Below are 25,920 nucleotides of genomic sequence, written 5' to 3'. Positions count from 1 at the left end.
CCCAGCAAAATATCCTAGCTGATGGATATTTTATGTTGGAAGAACACAAAGAGGACACTAATACTTACTTTGTGCTTATTGTTGTTGGACACTGTTCTGGATGCTTTCACGTCTGATGGCTAATTCAATTCTCATACCAACATTTAGACTAAGTATTATTATCTACATTTGCATGTGAGGAAACTGACTTAAATAGACTGACTTGCATTGATTCCTCCTGGCAACAAATGCAATCTGGAATGCAAACCAAGCCTTCTAATTCCAAGCCCAGTTGGTTTTGTTTGAGGTTGCAAATGTATCGTATCCTTAATATTTATCATTCATAAAATTAAAGTATGAACATATTTATTATTGCAAAATACTCTTAAAGACATTGTTGATAATGTTAAAAAAACATTGTTCATAATGTTGTTTTATTCCCTTTATATTATGGCCCTGGTAAAAAAAAGTCATTCAAAATGAATAGCAGTAATATGTTTATCCCTTTATAATACCTAGAATAAAATGATGGTTGCCTAACTTGCCCTCATATTTGGAAAAGATTCTCATGACTCCTGCCTAGGATGAGGTTTCCCTAGCTGAGGTTTTGTGTGGTAGGCAACAGGACAGATTTATGACCTCGGTGAGAACATAAGGAAAAAGGGAATTGTTGTCTGTGTCCCAGGAAAAGGGTATTTGGAAATCCAGGAAAAGTCTTGAACATAACACTTTGGGTATTCAACAGCAGAGTACAATGCTTAAAGTAGGTTATAGGATAGAGCCTGGAAATAACCCATGAGTCATCATACTTGGAGGGAGGGGGCCTTTTATGGAACACCTCTATTAAATCCAGGGATGAAAGGGAAATTTTACAAGTACCAAACTTTTAAAGGTAAAGATTGTGTAACCTTCATGTCCTTCATGCCTTGATTGACAAAAAGTTAAGCACTAAATTTAGTGCTTGTATTAAAGTAACTATATTAGGCCAGTATATTTGCAAGGAGGTAAGTGGGTAGCAGATCATGGAGAATTTCATGGTAACAGACTAAGGCATTAGGATTTTGTCCTGAAGTTGATGGTCAATCACTGTATTAATTGGAGGAATGGTATGGTAATTTGGGCTTTGACAATTACTCTATGTCATTTTGAGGGATAAATTGGAACAGGAAGACCCAGAAAGCAATAAGACCAATGAAAATGGTATTGCAATAATATTTTGAAAAGGAGGGCTCAGTTGGTTAAGCGACTGCCTTTGGCTCAGGTCATGATCCCTGAGTCCCAGGATCGAGACCTGCATCGGGCTCCCTGCTTGGCAGGGAGTCTGCTTCTCCCTCTGACCATACCCCCTCTTGTGCTCTCTCTCTCTCTCTCTCAAATAAATAAATAAAATAAAATCTTTAAAACAATATTTTGAAAAGGATACAGACTTGACCTTTGGTATTGGTAGAGGTCATAAAAATAGTCAATGGAGGATAAAAGAGAGGTAAGACTCAGGATTTTATTTATTTATTTATTTATTTATTTTAAGATTTTATTTATTCATGAGAGACAGAGAGAGAGAGAGAAGCAGAGGGAGAAGCAGGCTCCCAAGGAGCAGGGAGCCCGATGCGGGACTTGATCCCAGGACCCTGGGATCATGACCTGAGCCGAAGGCAGACGCTTAACCATGTGAGCCACCCAGGCACCCAAGACTCAGGATTTTAGACTGTGTAGACTGTTTAGTAGATCTAGGCACTATTTAAAAGGATTAAGGAATGTAGGCAATCGAGTATGGATGCCCACCAAATATAACCTAGGAGTGCATTTAAAAAGCCTTCATTTTGGTGATCCAAGCCCTCTTTCAAGAGGAGAGGAAAGCATTTGTCAAATTTTAACACATGTCTGTAATTACTGGGGATCTTGATACTGTGGATTCTAACTCATTTGGTCTGCATTTCTAACATTTTCTCAAGAGATGCTGATGCTATTGGTCCTCAGATTTCACTCTGAGTGGAAGGTTCTAGTCATCTACTGAGTTCTGATGCTTAACTTTTGTTTTCATCTTTTCTGGTTTTCTATTTGTTTCATACCAGACTTTGGCTGTTTTCTTCTCTGGGTCCCTTTGATCAATAGCTGATTTTAAGTGTCAGTTGATGGCTTCACAGTGCAACTCAACTTTTCACTATTGTCTTTTGGCGTAAGTTACAGATTTGGGAATTGTTGCACGTGTTGTAGCAGATTCTGTAAGTGTCCTGTCCATGTGTCCCGGGCCTTGACATTGCACAGTAGACTTCTACTTGTATTTTTATGGCTAAGGATTCTTTTAGTGTCTAGAGCCAATTCTATCCATCCATGTTCCTAGTAAGGTACAGTAGTCAGACCAGGAGCCCTTGACCAATGACTGATGAGAATTGGCCTGTAACTACCTAAGCTCCCTCACCTCTAAAGTTGGGTATCTCTGAGGCATGCCTTCTTCATAGTTTCCAGAGTTCCCCAGGGGGCTTTGGATCCAGTTACCCCCAGTAGTGATATGCTTGTAAATTCACTCTTTATTGGCTATTTTCCTTTCCTTGTCTCACTTTTTTCCTCCTCTACTGATGTTTCCCAGGATCACCTCCCAAATATATTGCTTCTTTGAAAAATCCAAAGGCACAGGTGGTAGTAAAGGTGAGTACATAAATGCAGTCACCAGGAAAGAGTGTGTGCAGTGAAAGAGACAGTGTCTCAGGGTGGAGGCATGGGAAATATGGTATATAGCTGTATGTCAAATAAAATAATCTCAGAAAAGTAGCAGCCAGGGAGGTAAAATGAAACTTAGAGTAGTCCTACCTTGCAACTCAATTCTTTCTTCCAAGCTACAGACATATACCCAGCTACCATTTGGCTAACTCAGCTTGAACATAAAGGTTTCTATGAAGAAACTTGAGGGTCATTCTTTTTTTTTTTTTTTTTTTAGGAGGAAAACAAGGAATCATATTTATGAGAGTGCCATGCTTTATCATTTACAAAGAATTTTTACATACGTCGTCCAATTACAACTTCATAAAAATTTTGTGAGAGTATTATATTAGTATATAAAACATTCTTTTAAAAATTTAATTTAATTTTATTATGTTATAATGCATATTCTTTTTTTTTTTTTTGACAATTTACTAGTAAACTTTTATTCAGCTATGTGTGAATCAGACAGTACCCAATCTTAGCAGATAGGAAGGAGCTCTGAAGAGCTGCACAAGGCAAGGGATTTTTATGGAACAAAGTCAGGAGGAACAAAGAAGTTATACTGGACATCTGCTGATTGGTTAAAACAGAATTGCTTTCCTCATGTGGAGCAAAGGGAAGTCCAGGAGCAGGTCCGGTAAGTTGTGCTAAGCAGACAAGCTGTTATCAGTTGACTTGAGCCTCCCTATTCTGGGTGAGCTGAGCATAGAAACTTAGTATTTGCTTTGCTGACATGGGGCTTAGCACAAGCAACTCAGGCTTGGGCCTTTTTTAGATATCTTTAACAGTCTATTCCTGAGATACATATAAATTTTATTTGTGAATGTATGAAGAGGTAGAGATCTAATTTTTTTCTTGGTAATTGTTTCAATACCTATCATAGTTGATTTATACATGTTTTTTTTAATTCTTATGTTAATCCCCATACATTACATCATTAGTTTTAGATGAAGTGTTCCATGATTCATTGTTTGTGCATAACACCCAGTGCTCCATGCAGAATGTGCCCTCCTCAATACCCACCACCAGGCTAACCCATCCTCCCACCCCCCTCCCCTCTAGAACCCTCAGTTTGTTTTTCAGAGTCCATCGTCTCTCACGGTTCGTCTACCCCTACGATTTCCCCCGCTTCATTCTTCCCCTCCCGCTACCACCTTCTTCTTTTTTTTTTTCTTAACATATATTGCATTATTTGTTTCAGAGGTACAGATCTGAGATTCAACAGTCTTGCACAATTCACAGCGCTTACCAGAGCACATACCCTCCCCAGTGTCTATCACCCAGTCACCCCATCCCTCCCACCCCCCCACTCCAGCAACCCTCAGTTTGTTTCCTGCAATTAAGAATTCCTCATATCAGTGAGATCATATGATACATGTCTTTCTCTGTTTGACTTATTTCACTCAACATAATACCCTCCAGTTCCATCCACGTCATTGCAAATGGCAAGATCTCATTTCTTTTGATGGCTGCATAATATTCCATTGTATATATACCACATCTTCTTTAGCCATTCATCTGTCGATGGACATCTTGGCTCTTTCCACACCTTGGCTATTGTGGACATTGCTGCTATAAACATCGGGGTGCACGTACCCTTTCGGATCCCTACTTTTGTATCTTTGGGGTAAATACCCAGTAGTGCAATTGCTGGATCATATGGTAGCTCTATTTTCAACTTTTTGAGGAACCTCCATACTGCTTTCCAGAGTGGCTGCACCAGCTTGCATTCCCACCAACAGTGTAGGAGGGTTCCCCTTTCTCCGCATCCCCGCCAACATCTGTCGTTTCCTGACTTGTTAATTTTAGCCATTCTGACTGGTGTGAGGTGGTATCTCATTGAGGTTCTGATTTGGATTTCCCTGATGCCGAGCAATGTTGAGCACTTTTTCATGTGTCTGTTGGCCATTTGGATGTCTTCTTTGCAGAAATGTCTGTTCATGTCTTCTGCCCATTTCTTGATTGGATTCTTTGTTCTTTGGGTGTTGAGTTTGATGAGTTCTTTATAGATTTTGGATACTAGCCCTTTATCTGATATGTCATTTGCAAATATCTTCTCCCATTCTGTTGGTTGTCTTTTGGTTTCGTTGACTGTTTCCTTTGCTTTGCAAAAGCTTTTTATCTTGATGAAGTCCCAATAGTTCATTTTTGCCCTTGCTTCCCTTGCCTTTGGTGATGTTTCTAGGAAGAAGTTGCTTCGGCTGAGGTCGAAGAGGTTGCTGCCTGTGTTCTCCTTTAGGATTTTGATGGACTCCTGTGTCACATTGAGGTCTTTCAGCCATTTGGAGTCTATTTTTGTGTGTGGTGTAAGGAAATGGTCCAGTTTCATTCTTCTGCATGTGGCTATCCAATTTTCCCAACACCATTTGTTGAAGAGACTGTCTTTGTTCCATTGGACATTCTTTCCTGCTTTGTCAAAGATGAGTTGACCATAGAGTTGAGGGTCCATTTCTGGGTTCTCTATTCTGTTCCATTGATCTATGTGTCTGTTTTTGTGCCAGTACCATGCTGTCTTGATGATGACAGCTTTGTAATAGAGCTGGAAGTCCGGAATTGTGATGCCGCCGGCTTTGCTTTTCTTTTTCAACATTCCTCTGGCTATGCGGGGTCTTTTCTGGTTCCATACAAATTTTAGGATGATTTGTTCCATTTCTTTGAAAAAAGTGGATGGTATTTTGATGGGGATTGCATTGAATGTGTAGATTGCTCTAGGTAGCATTGACATCTTCACAATATTTGTTCTTCCAATCCATGAGCATGGCATGTTTTTCCATTTCTTTGTGTCTTCCTCAATTTCTTTCATGAGTATTTTATAGTTTTCTGAGTACAGATCCTTTGTCTCTTTGGTTAGATTTATTCCTAGGTATCTTATGGTTTTGGGTGCAATTGTAAATGGGATCGACTCCTTAATTTCTCTTTCTTCTGTCTTGTTGTTGGTGTATAGGAATGCCGAGGGTCATTCTTAACTTCTCCCTCTCTATTACTGCTCATATCCAACAAACCAGTAAAAACTATGGCTTCTACATCCTAAATAGCTATTCAATGCGTCATCCTCTAGTCTTTATTCTTTACTGCCGCCACGCTAAGTTGAAGTCACCAACAAATGCTTCCAAACTTTTCCCTTTGCTCCTATTTTAACCCCTTTAATTATTTCTGCACAAGTTGGCCACACTGATCATATGTCACTCTGCTGAAGGCTCTTCAGGACTTTCCATTCCTCTCTCTCTCAATGAATTCCAAACTCCCTTGCATGGCAGATGTGCTCATACCTCCAACTTCTCTTACTGCTTTGCTCCTGATACTCTATGCTCTAGCCATTCTGAGCTACTGAAGTTACTCCAACTCTCTATTCTTTCTTGCTCCTAGGCTCATGTACATACTACTTTCTTTCCCCAAATACCTTTCCTGGATGACTTGACTAATTCTTCCAGACACCATTTAAATGACACCTCCTATAGGAGTCTTTCCTAACCCCCAAAATCTGGGACCAGAGCCCCCCATTATTGGAATTTTTTCTTACTGTTTTGTGACATTACCACTTTGCATTATAATTATCTGGTAGCTGGGTTTTTTTTTTTTTTTTTTTTTTGTCACTAGATTCCAAACTCCCTTGAGCTTAAAGCCTTTTTTATTTTTAAGATTTTATTTATTTGAGAGAGGGAGAGAGATGGCGAGAGATATAGAGTGTGATCAGGGGAGAGAGGGAGAAGCAGGCTCCCTGCTAAGCATGGAGCCCGACACGGGGCTCGATCCCAGGACCCTGGGATCATGACCTGAGCCGAAGGCAGACACTTAATCAACTGAGCCACCCAGGCGCCCCGCTTAGACTTAAAAAAAAATATATATTGTATTCCCACTGCCAGTCATAAAGTATGTGCACAATAATTTTTTTGAATGAATGAAATAAATGACTTAGTAATTCAAATGCTAGAAAGAGGATTCAAGCAAGATAAGACTGAAAATGACAAGACAGTTTCTGCACCTAGGAGGTTATCAATGTCTTCAGCCAGAGCAGCTGTATTTCCATAGGTGGTATAGTATCTGTCAGGCTTTTGTGGTAAGTTTTGAACTATAGAATTAAGATAACAGAAAACGTGGAATTTTTTAAAAATAGATTTTTTTTAAAGATTTTATTTATTTATTTGAGAGAGAGAGAGAATGAGAGAGAGCACATGAGAGGGGGGAGGGTCAGAGGGAGAAGTAGACTCCCCGCCGAGCAGGGAGCCTGATGCGGGACTCGATCCAGGGACTCCAGGCTCATGACCTGAGCCGAAGGCAGTCACTCAACCAACTGAGCCACCCAGGTGCCCTAAAAATAGATTTTATAATCTTTTTATTTTAGAGTTTTACATTTACATGAAAATTGCAAAGATAATACAGAAAACTCCCAGATGAAAACATAGACTTTTGGAAAAGCCATTAGGCGTGAAGGAGTTGTTTAAGAAATACTCCATGTATGAATTTTGGCCCAGTGAACATTCATTTTGAAGTGGCCAACAACATTATGCTTTTTTTCCACATTAAAAAATAGATTTCCTATAGTGATAGTTTATTTAGCAAATCTGTTTCTCTTATTTAGTAGATGATCAAAAACTAGGAATAACTTAAGCCAGGCAATTCTCCTCCCTTGGGCACACAGTGTGGCAACTCTTAGGCAGTGTCACAGCATCACTAAAGAACAGCGAGTTTTTGCTTGAGGGGCCATTTCTTGATGTGAGTTATAAAAAATGTCATGTGTGGGGAGGGAGCAGACCTAGCCCACTTCTTTCAGAAACAGGGCCCACAGGCTTGGGAAATTTATGCATCCTATCTGCAGAGGTTTTTCTAGCTTTCTGATAGAAAAGATTGAAAAGAGGCCTCCCAAGTATGAATTATTATTAGTGTGAAGCATCAAAAGTGTGCTCTTTTTCAAGTATGCCTGAGGTATACGTCTTAGAAATTTTATAGACACTGCTACATCTTATTCAAACTGTTTGGAGCACGTGAGTGATTAAAATGTTAAGAATATAATGAAAAGTTTGTACATTATATAAAGGAAGGAAACAACATCTTTTGAACAGTTGGCAATCTATATGCCTAACTTATTTTTTAAAGACAGGGAACTAAAATGAAATAAAAACTATGATGTTCATTGAACAGTTTTCTCTGTCATTTAGATAATCTTGCCAATGAGTTTTGTAAAGAACAACTCATGCTCTAGAGTCAGAGTTTGAGTAGAAATTTGTTTCTTAGGGATATGATTATATCAGAGTGAGATAATTATAGATGGACTCAAAGTAATCATACTTTTTATAATATGTAATATCTTTTTAAAGCCAATTATAAAGACAAAGCTTATTATAGTTAACATACAGTGTTACATTTGTTTCAGGTGTATGGCATAGTGATTTGACAATTCTAAACATTATTCAGTGCTCACCACAGTAAGGGTAGTCACCATACAGCATTATTACAATATTTTGAACTATATTCTCCATGCTGTATTTCTAATCTCTGTAACTTATTTTATAACTGGAAGTTTACACTTATTAGTCCTCTTTACCTATTTCACCCATCCCTGCATCCCTCTCCTCTCTGGCAACCACCAGTTCTCTGTATTTATAAGTCTGTTTCTATTTGTTTGTATGTTTGCTCATTTGTTTGTTTTTTAGATTCCACACGTCAGTGAAATCATATGGTATTTGTCTTGCTCTGTGTGAATTCTTTCACTTAGCATAATACCCTTTAGGTCCATCTATGGTGTCTCAAATAGCAAGTTTTCATTCTTTTTTTGTGACTGAGTAATATTCCACTGTATATATACTATGTATTTTTTATCCATTCATCTATTGATGGACACTTGGGTTGCTTCCATATCTTGGCTCTTGTAAATAATGCTGCAATGAACATCAGAGTGCGTATATCTTTTTGAATTAATGTTTCTGTTTTCTTTGGACAAATACCCAATAGTGGAATTACTGGATTGTATAGTATTTTATTTTTAATTTTTTAAGGAACCTCTATACTGCTTTCTAGAGTGGCTATACCAATTTATATTACCACCAACAGAGCACAAGTGTTAGCTTTTCTCCACATTCTTGCCAACACTTAACATTTTTTGTCTTTTGGACCCTAGTCATTTTGGCAGGTGTGAGATGATATCTCATTGTGGTTTTGATTTACCTTTTCCTGATTAGTAATGTTGAACATCTTTTCATGTGTTTGTTCATTATCTGTATTTCTTCTTTGGAAAAACGTCTATTCAGGTCCTCTGCCCATTTTTAAATGGGATTATTTGGGGGATATTTGGTATTGTCTGCTCTGATATTTATTATTTTCTTTCTTCCGCTAATTTGGGGCTTTGTTCTTTTTCTAGTTCATTTAGGTTTAAGTTTTGATTGTTTATTTGAGATTTTTCTTGTTTTTTGAGATAGGCCTTTATAGCTATAAACATTCCTTCTAGAGCAGCTTTCTTTGCATTTTCAAAATGATTGTGGAGTGTTGTGTATCTGTTTTCATTTGTCTCTATGTATGTTTTGATTTCTTCTTTGATTTCTTTGTTGACCCATTGTTTTTTTTTTTTTTTAAGATTTTATTTTTTTATTTGACAGAGAGAGAGATAGCGAGAGAGGGAACACAAGCAGGGGGAGTGGGAGAGGGAGAAGCAGGCTCCCGTGGAGCAGGGAGCCCGATGTGGGACTCGATCCCAGAACCCTGGGATCATGACCTGAGCCGAAGGCAGACGCTTAACGACTGAGCCACCCAGGCGCCCGACCCATTGGTTTTTTAAAAGAATGTTATTTAGCTTCCATGTGTTTGTGTTTTGTTTCCAGTTCTTTAAAAAATGGATGTCTATTGTCATATTGTTGTGGTCAGAAAAGATGCTTGATATGATTTCAGTCTTCTTAAGTTTATTGACTTGTTTTTTTTATTAGTTTCAGAGGTAATTTAGTGATTCATCATTTGCATATAACACCCAGTACTCATTACATCAAGTGCCCTTCTTAATGCCCATCACCCAGTTACCCCAATCCCCTACGCACTGCCCCTCCAGCAACCCTCAATTTGTTTCCTATAGTTAAGAGTCTTAGGGTTTGTCTCCCTCTCTGTTTTCATGTTATTTTTTCCTTTCCTTCTCCTATGTTCATCAGTTTTGTTTCTTAAATTCCACATATGAGTGAAATCATGATAATTGTCTTTCTCTGACTGACTTCACTTAGCATAATACCCTCTAGTCCCATCCACATCCTTGCAAATGGCAAGATTTATCCTAAGTGAAATAAGTCAAACAAGAGAAAGACAATTATTATATGGTTTCACTTATTTGTGGAATAGAAGGAGTAGCATGGAGGACATTAGGAGAAGGAAGGGAAAAATGAAGGGGGAGAATCAGAGGGGGAGATGAACCAGGAGGTACTATGGACTCCGGGAATCAAACTGAGGGTTTTAAAGAGGGGCAGGGGATGGGTGAGCATGGTGATAGGTATTAAGGAGGGCACGTATTACATAGAGCACTGAGTGTTAGATGTAAACAATGAATCATGGAATACTACATCAAAAACTAATGATGGTACTGTATGGTGACTAACATAACATAATAAAAAATTATAATTAAAAAAGGGCAAGCTTACATTCTTTTTGATGGCTGAGTAATATTCCATTGTGTATATATACCACATCATCTTTATTCATCTGTCAATGGACATCTGGGCTCTTTCCATATTTTGGCTGTTGTGGACATTGCTGCTATACACATTGGGGTGCATGTGCCCCTTTGAATCACTATGTTTGTATCCTTTGAATAAATACCTAAGAGTGCAATTCCTGGATCATAGCGTAGCTCTATTTTTAACTTTTTGAGGAACTTCCCTACTGTCTTCAAGAGTGGCTGCACTGGTTTGCATTACACCAACAGGGTAAGAGGTTTCCCTTTTCTCTGCACCCTTGCCAATACATGTCATTTCCTGACTTGTTAATTTTAGCCATTCTGAATGGTGTGAGGTAGTATCTCATCATGGTTTTGATTTGTATTTCCCTGATGCCCAGTGATGTTGAGCATTTTTTCATGTGTCTGTTGGCCATTTGGATGTCTTCTTTGGAGAAATGTCTGCTGATGTCTTCTGCCCATTTCTTGACTGGGTTATTTGTTTTTTTTTGGGGGGGGTGGTGAGTTTGAGAAGTTCTTTATGGATTTTGGATACTAGTCCTTTATCTGATAAATCATTTGCAAATATCTTCTCCCATTCTCTAGCTTCCTTTTAGTTTTGTTGACTGTTTCCTTTGCTTTGCAAATCTTTTTATGTTGATGAGGACTCAATAGTTCGTTTTTGCTTCTGTTTCCATTGCCTTTGAAGACCAATCTAGCAAGAAGTTGATGTGGTTGAGGTCACAGAGGTTGCTGTGTTCTTCTCTAGGATTTTGATGGATTCCTGTCTCACGCTGAGGTCCTCCATACATTTTGAATTTATCTTTGTGTATGATGAAAGAAAGTAGTCCAGTTTCATTCTTATACATGTGACTGTCCAATTTTCCCAGCACCATTTGTTGAAGAGACTTTTTTCCATGGGATATTCTTTCCTGCTTTGTCGAAGATTAGTTGACCATAGAGTTGAGGGTCCATTTCTGGGTTCTCTGTTCTGTTCCACTGATGTATGTGTCTGTTTTTATGCCAATACCATACTATCTTGATGATTACAGCTTTGTAATAAGAGCTTTAAGTCTGGCCTTGTGATGCCACCAGCTTTGGTTTTCTTTTTCAACATTCCTCTGGCTATTCGGGGTCTTTTGTGGTTCCATACAAATTTTAGGATTGTTTGTTCCAGGTCTGTGAAAAATGTTGATGGTATTTTGATAGGAATTGTATTGAATGTGTAGATTCCTCTAGGTAGCATAGACATTTTAACAATATTCTTCCAATCCATGAGCATGGAATGTTTTTCCATTTCTTTGTGTCTTCTTCAATTTCTTTCATACAGGAATTCAGCAAAGTTGCAGGATATAAAAATCAGTGCACAGAAGTCAGTTGCATTTCTATACACTAACAATGAGGCAGAAGAAAGAGAAATCAAAGAATTGATCCCATTTACAATTGCACCAAAACTGAAACATACCTAGGAATAAACCTAGCCCGAGGTAAATGATCTGTACTCTGAAAACTACAGAACGCTTATGAAAGAAATTGAAGAGACTTGTTTTGTGGCCTCACATGTGATCTATCCTGGAGAATGTTCTATGTGCACTTGAATGTGTACCTTCTATTTTTGGATAGAATGTTATGTATATATCTGATAAGTCCATCTGGTCTAATGTATCACTGAAAGTCACTATTTCCTTACTGGTTTTCTGTGTAGATGATGTAGTCATTGATGTGAATGGGGTGTTAAAGTTTCCAACTATTACTATATTATTGTCAGTTTCCCCCTTTATGTCTGTCAATATTTGCTTTATGTATTTTAGTGCTCCTATGATGGGTACATAGATATTTACAATTGTTATATCTTCTTGTTGTGTTGGTCCTTTTTAAATTATGTAATGTCCTTCTTTGCATCTTGCTATAGCCTTTGTTTGAAAGTTAGTTTTGTCTGATATAAGTATCGTTACCTTGGCTTTTTTTTTTTTTTTTGCTTCCATTTGCATGGAATATCTTTTTCCATTTCTTCACTTTCAGTTATGAAGACTTCGGAATACAGATCAGATTACAGATCATCAGGAACTTAAATATATACCATATATAATGCATATATATGTATTGTAATGCCATGATGTTTAGAGTCTCTGTCTCCATGGAGTTTATGGTATCTCTTTACAAGTGAGAAAGGTTTGTTCTTTCTCAAGATCTCTTTGTTTTTTGGGGTATTTTGTGATTCCATACAAATTTTAAGATTGTTTCTTCTAGTCCTGTGAAAAATGCCATTGGAATTTTGATAAGAATTGCATTGAATCACTTTGGGTAGAATGAACATTTTAACAATATTTTTTTCAATTCATGAACCCAGGATGTATTTTGTGTCTTTCTTGTTTTCTTATATCACTGTTTTATAGTTTTTTTTTAAGATTTTATTTATTTATTTGAGAGAGAGAGAGTGAGAGAGAGCATGAGAGGGGAGAGGGTCAGAAGGAGAAGCAGACTCCCCACTGAGTGGGGAGCCCGATGTGGGACTGATACTGGGACTCCAGGATCATGACCTGATCTGAAGGCAGTCACTTAACCAACTGAGCCACCTAGGCACCCTTATAGTTTTTAGTGTACAGATCTTCTTCCTACTTGGTTAAATTTATTCCTAAGTATTTTATTATTTTTGATGCTATTGTAAATGGGATTTTTTTCTTAGTGTCTTTTTTGGATAGTTAATTATAAGTGTATAGAAACACAATGGATTGTTGTTTGTTAATGTTGTATCTTACAACATTACTAAGTTTATTAGTTCTAACAGAATTTAGCTAGAATCTTTGGAGTTTTCTCTGTAATCACGTCATCAGCAAATAGACAATTTTACTACAGCCTTTCTGATTTGGATGCCTATTGTTATTATTGCCTGATTGCCCTGACTAGGACTTCCAGTACTATGTGGAATTAGAAGTGTCAAGAGTGGGCCCTTGTCTTGTTTTTCATCTTAGAGGAAAAGCTTTTGATTTTTTAGCATTGAGTGTGATGTTAGTTGTGGATTTTTCTTGTCTGGCCTTTATTATGTTTAACTGCCTTATTTCTTTACCTAACTTGAGAGTTTTTATCATGAAAGGATGTTGAATTTTGTCATATACTTTTTCTGCATCTTTTGACATGTCGTATGATTTTTATCCTTCATTTTGTTAATGGGGTATATTACATTGATTGATTTGCATGTGTTAAACCATCCTCAGATATCAGAGATAAATCTCACTTGATTGTGGTGGGTGATCATTTACTGTACTGTTAAATTCAGATTGCTAGTATTTTGTTGAGGATTTTACGTATATGTTCATCAGGGATATTGGCTTATAATTTTCTTTCCTTGTAGTGTCCTCATCTGGCTCTGGTGACATTATAATGCTGGCCTCATAAAATAAGTTTGGAAGGTTTCTCTTCAATTTTTGAAAGAATTTAAGGATTTTTTTTTTCATTTTTTTATTATGTTCAATTAGTCAGCATATAGTATATCATTAGTTTTTGATGTAGTGTTCAGTGATTCATTAGTTGCATATAACACCCAGTGCTCATCACCACATGTGCCCTCCTTAATACCCATCACCCCGTTACCCCATCTCCCAAACCATCTCCCTTCTGTAACCCTCAGTTTGGTTCCCAGAGTTCAGAGTCTCTCACGGTTGTCTCCCTCTCTGATTTCTTCCCATTCAGTTTTCCCTCCCTTCCCCTGTGGTCCTCCGAGCTGTTCCTTATGTTCCACATATGAGTGAAACCATATAATTGTCTTCCTCTGCTTGCCTTATTTCACTTAGCATAATCCCCTCCAGTTCCATCCATGTTGATGCAAATGGTGGGTATTCATCCTTTCTGATGGCTGAGTAATATTCCATTGTATATATGAACCCCATCTTCTTTATCCATTGATCTGTTGAAGGACATCTTGGCTTAAGGATTGTTATTAATTCATCTTTAAATATTTGGTAGAATTCACCAGTCAAGTCATATGGGCCTGGACTTTTCTTTGTTGGGAGATTTTTGATTCCTGATTTCATCTCAGTTTTTTGTTTGTTTGTTTGTTTTTTAAGAAAACCAGATTGGCTTGGACTAGAAAGCTTGGAAATAATTCATTGAAATTGAAAATAAATGAAGGACAAGTTCAGCTGATATTAAATTTCCAACACAAAAAAGTACCTTTGACTCTCATCATTAGGTACAAGTTAAATATGAAACATTTTAGGATAGTGTCTAAAAGGATAGACTGCTCAAAGATACTTCGGTTCACATTCTACATCTCTAACTTCTGAGTGGGGCAGATTTCTGCACTTGGCCATGTTTGTTACATTATAAAATAGGTATTGTAGTAATTGTGCTTATTTTGCAAGCTTGTTTTCAAGATTAAATGCATCAAAAAGCCTGATATTACTATTTTTCATTGGAAAAATACTAATTTATAATGGTGCTTTACCACTTTGGTTCTCCTATTCACTTTGCATATTCTAAGTAGTCATGGGACAAGGTTCTTTTCAAATTACTGTGCAAATGAATTATAGGTAAATCTTTATATTTCTCAGCATACTTCTCATTTTACATCCACTCATTAAAAACAATATGCAGCAATTATCCACCTCTTTTTTCTTAGTTAGGAGAATGTTCAAATGGGTAAGGTAAATTTTTCCTATCACAAATTTTAGGAGGCATTATACAAAGTGGAGGAGAAAAATTATATTGCTGATGTGCTATAGTGTTGGCATGTTGAAGCAACAGAATTTAATTTAGCATTCTAAAGTACACTCTTCATATTGTCATGGAAAAATGTCATTATTAGAATGTGGTCATTAAAGTCTTGATAAAGTACATTAGTCTTAGAAAATAAGATTTATAATTTTCATCTATTATATACCAGAGTTCCAGGTATTTCAAAGTTCCACTACTCCAATATGGATAATAGCTGTTTTTTATTTCTACTTACTTGTTTATTTTTGAACACTTAATTACATTTACTTTCTTTCTCTTTTTTTAATTCCAGTAAACAACAGTGTTAGTTTCAAGGGTATAATAGTGATTGAACAATTCTATACATTACTCAGGGCTCATCGTGATAAGTATTAATCCCCTTTACCTATTTCACCCACCACCCCATCCACCTCCCCTTTGGTAACCATCAGTATGTTCTCTATAGTTAAGAGTCAGTTTTTTGGTTTTTCTTTACTCTTTTTTTTTTTTTAAATTCCACATATGAGTAAAATACTATGTATCTTTCTTGCTCTGACTTATTTCACTTAGTGGTAATACCTTCTAGATCCATTCATGTTTTTGAAAATGGCAAGATTGCATTCTTTTTCGTGGCTGAGTAATACTCTGTCACACACACATACACACACACTCCCCACTTCTTTATCCATTCATCTATTAATGGGCACTTGGGTTGCTTTCATAATTTATCTATTCTAAATAATGCTCTTATAAACATAGGGGTACATGTATCTCTTTGAATTAGTGCTTCTGTATTTTTTGGGTAAATACCTATAGTGCAGTTACTGGATCATAAGGAAATTCTATTTTTAAGTTTTTGAGTAATGTCCATATGGTTTTCCAGAGTGGCTGCACCAGTTTGCATTACCACCAGCAGTGCAAGAGGGTTCCTTTTTCTCCACATCCTCACCAACATTTGTTACTTCTTGTGTTGATTTTAGCCATACTGCCAGGTGTGAGGTATTTCACTGTGGTTTTGATTTGCATTTTCCTGATGATGAGTGATGTTGAGCATCTTTTCATCTGTCTGTTGGTCAACTGTTTGTCTTTGGAAAAATGTCTCTTCATGCCCTCTGCCCATTTTTAATCGGAATATTTGGTTTTTCTGGTGTTGGGTTTTATAATTATTTATGTATTCTGGATACTAACCCTTTATCAGATATGTCATTTGCAAATATCTGCTCCCATTCCATAGGTTGTTTTTTAATTTTGTTGATTATTTCCTTTGCTGTACAGAAGCTTTTTATTTTGATATAGTCCCAATAGTTTATTTTTGCTTTTGTTTCCCTTACCTCAGGAGAAATATCTAGAAGGAAGTTGCCACAGTCAGTGTCAGAGAAATTATTGCCTGTGCTCTCTTCTAGGATTTTATGGTTTCAGGTCTCACATTTAGGTCTTTAATCCATTTTGAGTTAATTTTTTTGGATGGTATGAAGAGGTGGTCCAGTTTCATTCTTTTGCATGTAGCTGTCCAGTTTTCCCAACACCATTTGTTGAAGAGACTTTTTCCCATTGCATATTCTTGCCTCTTTTGTGGAAGTTTTTTTTTAAAAGATTTATTTACTTACTTATTTGACACAGAGAGAGACAGCTAGAAAGGGAACACAAGCCGGGGGGAGAGAGAAGCAGGTTTCCCACTGAGCAGGGAGTCTGATGCAGGGCTCGATCACAGGACCCTGGGACCATGACCTGAACCGAAGGCAGACGCTTAACGACTGAGCCACCCAGGTGCCCCATCTTTTGTGGAAGATTAATTGACCATATATATGTGGGTTTATTTCTGGGCTGTATTCTGTTCCACTGATCTATGTGTCTATTTTTGTGCTAGAACCATACTGTTTTGATTGCTACAGCTTTGTTGTATATCTTGAAATTTGGGATTGTGATACCTCTAGTTTTGTTCTTTCTCAAGATCCTTTTGGCTATTCAGGGTCTTTTTGTGGTTCCACACAAATTTTAATATTATTTGTTCTAGTTCTTTGAAAAATGCTGTTGGAATTTTCATAGGGATTACAGTAAAGCTGTACATTGCTTTGGTAGTATTGACATTTTAACAATATTTGTTCTTCCAATCCATGAACGTGAAGTATCTTTCTAATTGTGTTGTTCTCAATTTCTTTCATCATTGTTCTATAGTTGTTGAGTGCAGGTCTTTCATCTATTAGGTTAAGTTTATTCTTAGGTGTTTTATTCTTTTTGGTGCAATTGTAAATGGGATTGTTTTCTTATTTCCCTTTCTGCTGCTTCATTATTGATGTATACTCATGCAACAGATTTCTGTACATTGATTTTGTGTCCTGCAACTTTACTGAATTCATTTATCAGCTCTGGTAGTTTTTTTGTGGAATCTTTTGGGTTTTCTGTAGTATCATGTCATCTGAAAATAATAAAAGTTTTACTTCTTCCTTGCTCATTTGGATGCCTTTTATTTCTTTTTGTTGTCTGATTGCTGTGGCTAGGACTTCCAGTACTATGTTGAGTAGAGGTGGTGAGAGTGGACATCCTTGTCTTGTTCCTAACCCTAGGGGAAAAGCTCTCAGTGTTTCCCCATTGAGTATGATGTTTGCAGTGGGTTTTTCATATGTGGCCTTTATTATGTTGAGGTGTGTTCCCTCTAAACCTACTTTGTTGACATTTTTTTATCATGAATACATGTAGTTTATCAAATGCTTTTCTGCATATCAAATGGATCATATGGTGTTTATCGTTTCTCTTGTTGAGGTGAAGTATCATGTTGATTGATTTGCAAATACTGCACCAGTCTTGCATCCCAGGAATAAATCCCACCTGATTGTGGTGAATGATTTTTTAAATATGTTGTTGGAATCGGTTAGCTAATATTTTGTTGAGGATTTTTGCATCTGTGTTCATCAGGGACATTGGGTTGTAGTTCTCTTTTTTCATGGTATCTTTATTTGGTTTTGGTATCAGGGTAATGCTAGCCTCATAGAACAAATGTGGAAGTTTTCTTTACTCTTCTAATTTTTGGAATAGTTTGAGAAGGATAGGTATTAACTCTTCTTTAAATATTTGGTAGAATTCACCTGTGACACCATCTGGTCCTGGACTTTTGTTTGTTGGGTGTTTTTTGATTACTGATTCAATTTCAGTGTTGGTAATCAGTCTATTGAAATTTTCTATCTCTCACTGTTTCAGTTTTGGAAGGTTACATGTTTCTAGTATATTATCTATTTCTTCTAGGTTGTCCTATTTGTTGGCATGTAACTTTTGATAATACTCTCATATTTCTTCATATTTCTGTGGTGTTGTTATTTCTGCTCTTTCATTTCTGATTTTGTTTGCTCTCTATATATCTTTTTTTTTTTTTTGATGAGTCTGGCTAAAGATTTATCAATTTTGTTGATTTATTTCCAAAAGAACCTGCTCCTGATTTCATTGATCTTTTCTATTGTTTTTTTAGTTTCTGGTTTTTTTTTTTTTTTAAGATTTTTATTTATTTTTATTTGAGAGTGAGAATGAGAGAGAGAGAGCATATGAGAGGGAGGAGGGTCAGAGGGAGAAGCAGACTCCCCGCCGAGCAGGAAGCCTGATGCGGGACTCGATCCCGGGACTCCGGGATCATGACCCGAGCCGAAGGCAGTCGCCTAACCAACTGAGCCACCCAAGCGCCCCTAGTTTCTGTTTTATTTATTCTCTAATCCATATTATTTCCTTCTTTCTACTTGTTTTGGGTTTTGTTGGTTCTTTTTCTAAAAGTCCTTCAGGTGTAAGATTAGGTTGTATATTTGAGGGTTTGTTTTTTTTTTTCCCCCCTTCTTGAGGTAGGTCTGTATTGCTATAAACTTCCCTCTTAGAATCACTTTTGCTGTGTCCCAAAGATTATGGGCTATTGTATTTTCATTAGTCTCCATGTATTTTTTTATTTCCTCTCTTTCTTAGCTGACCCATTCATTGGTTACTAGCATGTTATTTAACCTTCATGTATTTGAGCTCTTTCCAATTTTTTTCTTGCAGTTGATTTCTAGTTTCATAGTGTTGTGGTTGGAAAAGATGTATAACTTCGGTATTTTTGAATTTGTTGAGATTTGTTCTGTAGGCTAATATGTTATCTTTTCTGGAGAATGTTCCATGTGCACTTGAAAAGAATGTGTTATGCTGTTTTAGGATGATATGTTCTGAATATATCTGTTAGATACAGCTGGTTCAATAGGTCATCCAAAGCCACTGTTTCATTTTTGATTTTCTGTTTGAAGGACATCTCCATTGTTGTAAGTGTGGTGTTAAAGTCCCCTACTATTATTATATAGTGTCCTTCTTTGTCTCTTACTATAGTTTTTGTTTTAACGTCTGTTTTGTCTGATATAAATATTGTTACCACAGCTTTCTTTTCACTTCCATTTTCATGATAGTTGTTTCTTCATCCCCTCATTTTCAATCTGCTGGTGTCTTTTTTAGATCTGAAATGAATCTCTTGTAGGCAGTGTATGGATGGTCATGCATTTTTATCCATTCTTTTACTGTATGTCCTTTAATTGGAGCATTTAGTTCATTTACATTCAAAGTAATTGGTTGGTATGTACTTATTGCCTTTTTGTTATTTTTTAGTTGTTTTTGTAGTTCTCTGTTTCCTTTCTTGCTCTCTTCTATCATACTTTGTTGGCTTTAGTAATGTACTTGGATTTCTTTCTCTTTATTTTGTGAATATTTATTGCCAGTTTTTGATTTCAGATTACCTTTCACTTTCTATATAACATCTTCTGCATATAGCAGTCTATGTTAACTTGATGGAAACTTTAGTTTAAATGCATTTTTTAACTTTTCTCCCCCTGTGTTTTATGTTTGTGATGTCATACCATATGTCCTTTTATTTTGTGGATCCATTGGCTGATTTTTATACTTAATTTTATCGCTTTTTTGCTTCCTACCTCTTTTTTTTTTTTTTTTTTTTTTTACTTCTGCCAAGGGTCTTTCCTTTTCACACAGAGTCCCCTTTAATATTTCTGGTAGGGCTGGTTTAGTGTTGTTGAATTCCTTTAACTCTTGTTCATCTGGGAAGCTCTTCTCTCTCCTTCTCTTCTTAATGATAGCCTTGCTGGATAAGGTATTCTTGGTTATGGGTTTTTTTTTTTTTTTCACTCTGATTTTATCGTGACACTCATATATTTTTGACCTGCAATGTTTTTGTTGGAAACTTAGCCAATGGTCTTATGGGGTTTCCCATTTATATAACTATTTTTTTTTCTTTGGCTGCTTTTAAAATTCTTGGTCACTACTTCTTGCCATTTTAATTACTGTGTTTCTTGGTGTGGACCTCCTTGGGTTGATTTTGTTGGGGACTTTTTGTGCCTCCTGGATCTGGATTTCTGTTTCCTTCCTCAGATTCAGGAATTTTCAGCTATTATTTCTTCAAATACATTTTCTCCTTCTTCTCTTTATCTTTTCCTTCTGGGATCCCTATAATATGAATGTTGTGAAGCTTGATGGTGTTGCTGTGTTCCCTAAGTCTCTTCATTTTTTATTGTTTTTTTTTTTCTTCTTTCCTCTTTTTAGCTTGATTGCTTTCCATTACTCTGTCCTCCAGGTCACCAATTCTTTCTTCTGCTTCTTCAAGTCTACTATTCATTCCATCTAGTGTATTTTAAATTTCAGTTATTGAGTTATTTATCTCTGATTGGTTCTTATGTTTTCGGTCTTTATATTGAGGGTCTCACTGAGGTCTTTCACTCCTCAAGTCCAATGATTATCTTTATGACCATTCCTTTAAATTATCTATGAAGCGTATTATTTATCTCCATTTTGTTTAGCTCTCTTGCTGTGATTTTGTCCTATACTTATATTTGGAACATACTCCTCTGTCTCCCCATTTTGTTTAACTCTCTGGGTGTGTTTCTGTGTTTTAGGAAAATGACCTAGGCTTCCTGCTCTTGAAAGTAGTGCCCTTAAGAAGGAGTGGTCCTGTAGTGCCCTGCAGTGAAGTGTCTCCTATTCACCAGAGCCTGGTGCTTCAGAGGTGTCTCCTTTGTGTGTTGTGTGTTTCTTACTGTTGTGACTGAGCCACTTTTTCCTTCAGTCCAGTTGTCTGCAATGGCTCTCTTTACCTGTGATGGGCAGAGTTTGGTCCCTGTGCTGTTACTGGGCCAGTGTGGGGCTGCCTTTAGCTTGAGTTGAGTCAGACCAGGCATTTGCCAGAAATGCAGTAGCACCAAACTGTAGGGCGCTTCTGTGTTGTCCCCTGAGAAACTTTCATTGGTTATTGAGGCCTGCAGTGAGACCAGATATCTGCCCCAAGACTGCTGCTGGTGCCACAGCTGGACTGGGTTGTGTGGTTTTCTTCCCCTCTCCTTGCGGCAGGAGTCTCTTTGGAGTGGTGCTGACCCCTGTCATGGCTGCTTGCCCAGTGCCAGGCTTGTGGCACTGCTTTGGATGGGCTCTGGCCAAAGGGATGTTGGAGGGGGTGTATTTGCAAGGTAATGTGGGGGGTGGGACATTCACTGTTAGCAAGTGAGGTGAAGAAGGTTCCTGCTACTGGTTCCCACAGGTGTCTCTGTATTTAGGCTGAGAGGTGGGTGTGGGAAGTGGTGCCTACCAGCTCTTTTGTTCATTGAGAAGTCCCCCCAAACATCCCTGAACCTCCAGCACATACTCTGAGATTAATAAATAAGCCTCCCTTCCACCCAGGCATTTTTCAAACTGCTGTTTCTGTGCTGGATCTCAGCAGGGCTGTTTGTTGTGCTGTCTCTTTAAGGGCTGTGATTCTGCTCTCCAGGCTCTCTCAAAGCCCAGCCAGCTGATATTTAAAGTTCTAGTTGTTAAGCTCCACTTTGATTTTCAAAGCCAGATGTTATGGGAATTCATTTTCCCCTGTGGGTCCCCTGTGTCTGGGGTGCCTGGCATGTGGTCTCATCCTTTCCCCTCTTTGCACCTGCACCATCCCTCCCTCCCACAGTCTCATGGGTCCATTTAGCTCCCCACCACATCACTGGCCTTCCTACCCTCTTTGATGTACCTCTTCTCTACATTTAGTTATGGGGAGTCTATTCTGCCAGTCTTCATGGCATTTTCTGGGCTATCTACACTGATGTGGGTGTTACCTGGTTATATCAGTGGGATGAGGTGAGCTTAGGGTCCTCCTACTCTGCCGTCTTCCCTGGAAGTCTTTGGAGTGATACCTATTTTTATAAGTAGTTTCAGTCTTAAAAAAGTAGTTTCAATCTTGATAATATAACCTTGGTACAGAGATTAATCAATATGATAATAAGAGCAGAAATTCTCAAAGATGCATCTAGGTTCTTCACTCATGTTTTATTAAACAAAGTAACAGGCAGAATCATTTTCTGTAACATGTAATCATGTTTATGAAACTATAACAAACATTGCAGGTAAACAAATTTAAAAATAATCATGAAAAGAAAGATAAAAATTGCATGCTGCAATTTGTGAGGTATCATACCTCAAAATGACAGAAACACATTTTTAGGAGCATTTAACCTTTAAATTTTGAAATTACTTTTATAATTCAAATTCATTTAAAAATTTTCACTAAAGTCTTTAATGCAGAAAGAAATCTATTTCCACATATTCTATACAAATTACAGAAAAACACAATCATCTTTCAGCTGTTACCTTTGGGCATTTATCTGCATTTCTCTAAATAACATATTTTTATTTTTGCTTGTTAATTTCCCAGATTTGAATATTATTGGTTGACATCCCAGAAAGGAAAATGAAGATTTAGTTTCCATTTCTCTCCATCCATACACGTTCAGATTTGCTGTCTGTCTGTTCTCCTATTACAGTTATATCATAGTGTAAGTTGATGCAGCTTTCATTGTTTACGTTGAACTATGTAAACACTATCTGTAACTGAACTGCATAATATATTGTGAGTCTTTTTTTCCATTTCTTGCAATGTATTTTCCCCTGAAGCTAATAATTACCTTGTATTTTAATTAGTTCACTTTTTGTGCACTTGTCAGTAGTTCAGCTCCTTTCCCAAATTATCTAAATCTTGCCTTAGTGCATTGAAATATATCAGCTATTTAGTTCAGTTCCAAATTGGACTACTTTCCATGAGTGGTACATGTCTGTCATTCCAGGATACCTGTGTTCCCGAGATCCAGGTTTTCTGCATTGTATTTCCTCCTCTTTTCTGGTTTACACCCTTCATTTTGGTACAGCACATGTTTTGGTAGCTAAATAAGAAAGGGAAGCCAGGAGATAACATTTGGAGATGTTGCATACCTGAAAAAGGTTTTATTTGATAGTTCGGCTGAGTATAGAATTAAAGCTTGGATATAATGTTCCCAAAAAAGTTTGGAGGTGTTGCTCCATTGCCTTCTAGCTTTTTGTGTTGTTAAAAAGTCAGAAACTGTCTGATATCTTTTTTCTAAAGATTTATTTATTTGAGGTGGGGGAGGGGTGGAGGGAGAGGAAGAGAAAGAATATCAAGCAGACTCCTGCTGAGTGTGGAGCTTCATGAAGGGGTCAGTCTCACAACCCTGAGATGATGACCTGAGCAGAAATCAAGAGTCAAATGCTTAACTGACTGAGCCACCCAGGTACCCCAACGGTCCAGTTTCTGATCCTTTGTATGTAACCTGCTTTCCCTTCCCCACCCTCCCAAAGTTTGTAGTATATTCACTTTGTCCCAGTGTTGTTAAATTCCATGCCAGTGCTTCTTTGGTGAGGGCCTGCTTTAATGTATTATTCTGGGTAGTTAGTGAGTCCTTTCAATCTGGAAATGCATCTGGAAAATTCTGTATTTTTTTTGCTGGCTTTCTCTCCATGTTTTCTCATCTCTCTTTCTGGAACTCTATTACTATTAGTCATATTGAAGGTTGGAACTTAAGGCTTGATCCTTTACTTCCCTTTTTCTTTCATTTTTCATTTCTGTCTTTTGCTTTACATTTTGGAAATTTTTCTTCATTTTATCTTCTAAATTTTTAATCTAGCCTTTCATTTTATGTTTATTCTCCAGAGATGAACCATCCAGTCTCTTTCTTGGAGCATCAAAGCTTGGCTGCTGAAATTCTGGAGCTGATGGCAGAGAGATTAGTGGTCTCAACATTCAGTAAGTGAATTTTCCTTTAATTCCCTGATTTGCTGTATGCTCCCTTACTTTCCACTATGCCTAGTATTCCTTTAGGGCCCTGTAAGTTCCATCTCCAACTTCTCTACCCTGCTCTTTTAGGAGTCTGACCTCTTTGGAAATTACCAACTGGGATTGGGTTTGGCCAGTGGGAGGGAAGTGACTCTACACCTGTATTACAGGGAACAGAATGGCCCTTCTGTACAAATGCTTTTCTTGCTCGTGGTTGATGTCTTCTCCCTGCCCTTCCAGTCCTGCTTTTGGTAACCACTTCCTTCTCTTGGTAGCCCCAGGTACCTCCCCATACCATGGATGTTAGTTTTCCTTTGTCAAATTAAAATAGATATTTGGGTCATGTGTAAAGTGAAAGTACAGATATATTCTGCATTAAAATAATGAGACATATGTGTATGGAACTTGCAAAATATATGTTAGGAGGTATTTGGGGATGATTTAATTCTTGACATAGAATTCCTCACAGAAAACAGTAACTTATTTGGAATTAAAATAAGATTTCTGTAATTGAAATTTAGTTTATGCACAACTTTATACAGTATGTCAACTGATTAAGGCAGACATGAAACTGAGAACAAAGAGGATTAGTGACAGTGGGAAGTTTTTCAAATTGAGTGTGAGGGCTGACAGATTTTGAATACTCCCATGGAAGAATTTATACTGTCTAATGAGTGTAGTTTTACCATTTTGGTTTAAAAATTATACTCTTGAATCCTTAGCCAAATTAAGTGATTTTGTTTCCATGGATTGATGAGGATGTAGTTTTATAACTGTAGGGCATGGCTAAAATCTAATATGGCAAACACTGGAAAAACACATCCTCTTTTACTTTTAAGGCTCTTCAATTTGTCATTTCTGATTAAGGAATGGATTGGCTCTTCTGGTCAGTCAAATTATCCCAAGAGCTATCTCATTACTAGGAGATTTTCCCATGAGATCACCATCTGTTTTATTCCTATGCATTATGGGCATTTCAGTTTTGATTCTGGGTTAAGACTTGGGCTCTACAGTGCATCACTACCAGACTGTACCTTTAGTAAGGTATCTCAGAAGCCACATGTGAATTGGATCATAGAGAAAGGAATTTTAAAGGGAAATTTTAGCTTAAACTTATCTGCCAAAGACATTATCATTTCTTAATCATTGCATGAGCCACAATTCATATAGTGATTAAATTCATGCTAACTAAAAGATTCAGTCTGTTTCAAGGCTGTTTATTAAAGCAGTTATTCTCTTAAGTAAAAGATGTTAATAGGGAAAATCTTCATACTTACTGGCATAGGGGAAATACAGTGGCAGTTTACCTTGGAAATTTCAATGATGGTGAATTTTTAAATTCATAGTGTCTACTAGAACCTTGTTACTCAAGATTTGGTCAGCAGATCAGTAGCTTGGACATCACCTGGGAAATTGTTAGAATTGCAGACTCTCAAGATTTGTCCCAGACCTTCTAAATCAGAATCTGCATTTGAACAAGACCCTTAGGGCATTTGTGTACACATTAAAATTTGAGAAGTATGAGAATAAAGTATAATTTGGTGGTCATTGGAAACCTGAAGATGCACTCACATCTGGCTCAGGAGGATCTTACTTTCCACTGGTAACAGTGCTTTCAAAAACAGCAACCTGCAGCACAGAATTTTTTTTTTTTTTTTTGTATTTTATCCTGGGGTTACATGGCTTATTTTTAACTAAAATATTAAGATGAACTAAGAACATATAACATTGTAGATGATGTTATAATTTTGAAAATATGTAACTAAAATACTGGTAGGAGCAACTTTCTAAATGGGAAAGACTTCTCCCTGTCTGATCTTCCCTT

The 25,920-nt window shown here is 37.2% G+C and overlaps 1 long non-coding RNA gene across 1 annotated transcript in view; it reads left to right on the top strand.

Annotated features, from left to right (window-relative positions):
• Nucleotides 1-25,920, top strand: part of LOC135362007 (uncharacterized) — a 316,651-nt gene that overhangs the window by 227,517 nt on the left and 63,214 nt on the right. Inside the window, exon 2 of the long non-coding RNA XR_010406308.1 lies at nt 23,973-24,065. This is a non-coding gene — a long non-coding RNA (uncharacterized LOC135362007). The remainder of the gene's footprint in view (nt 1-23,972; nt 24,066-25,920) is intronic.

The sequence above is a fragment of the Mirounga angustirostris genome, unplaced genomic scaffold (assembly GCF_029215605.1).
Source record: "Mirounga angustirostris isolate CCGP_5_RB_7025 unplaced genomic scaffold, mMirAng1.0.hap1 SCAF_11, whole genome shotgun sequence".
Taxonomy (NCBI): domain Eukaryota; kingdom Metazoa; phylum Chordata; class Mammalia; order Carnivora; family Phocidae; genus Mirounga; species Mirounga angustirostris.
The sequence above is the reverse complement of the archived record's forward strand: the minus strand, read 5'-3'. Positions and strand labels throughout refer to the sequence as shown.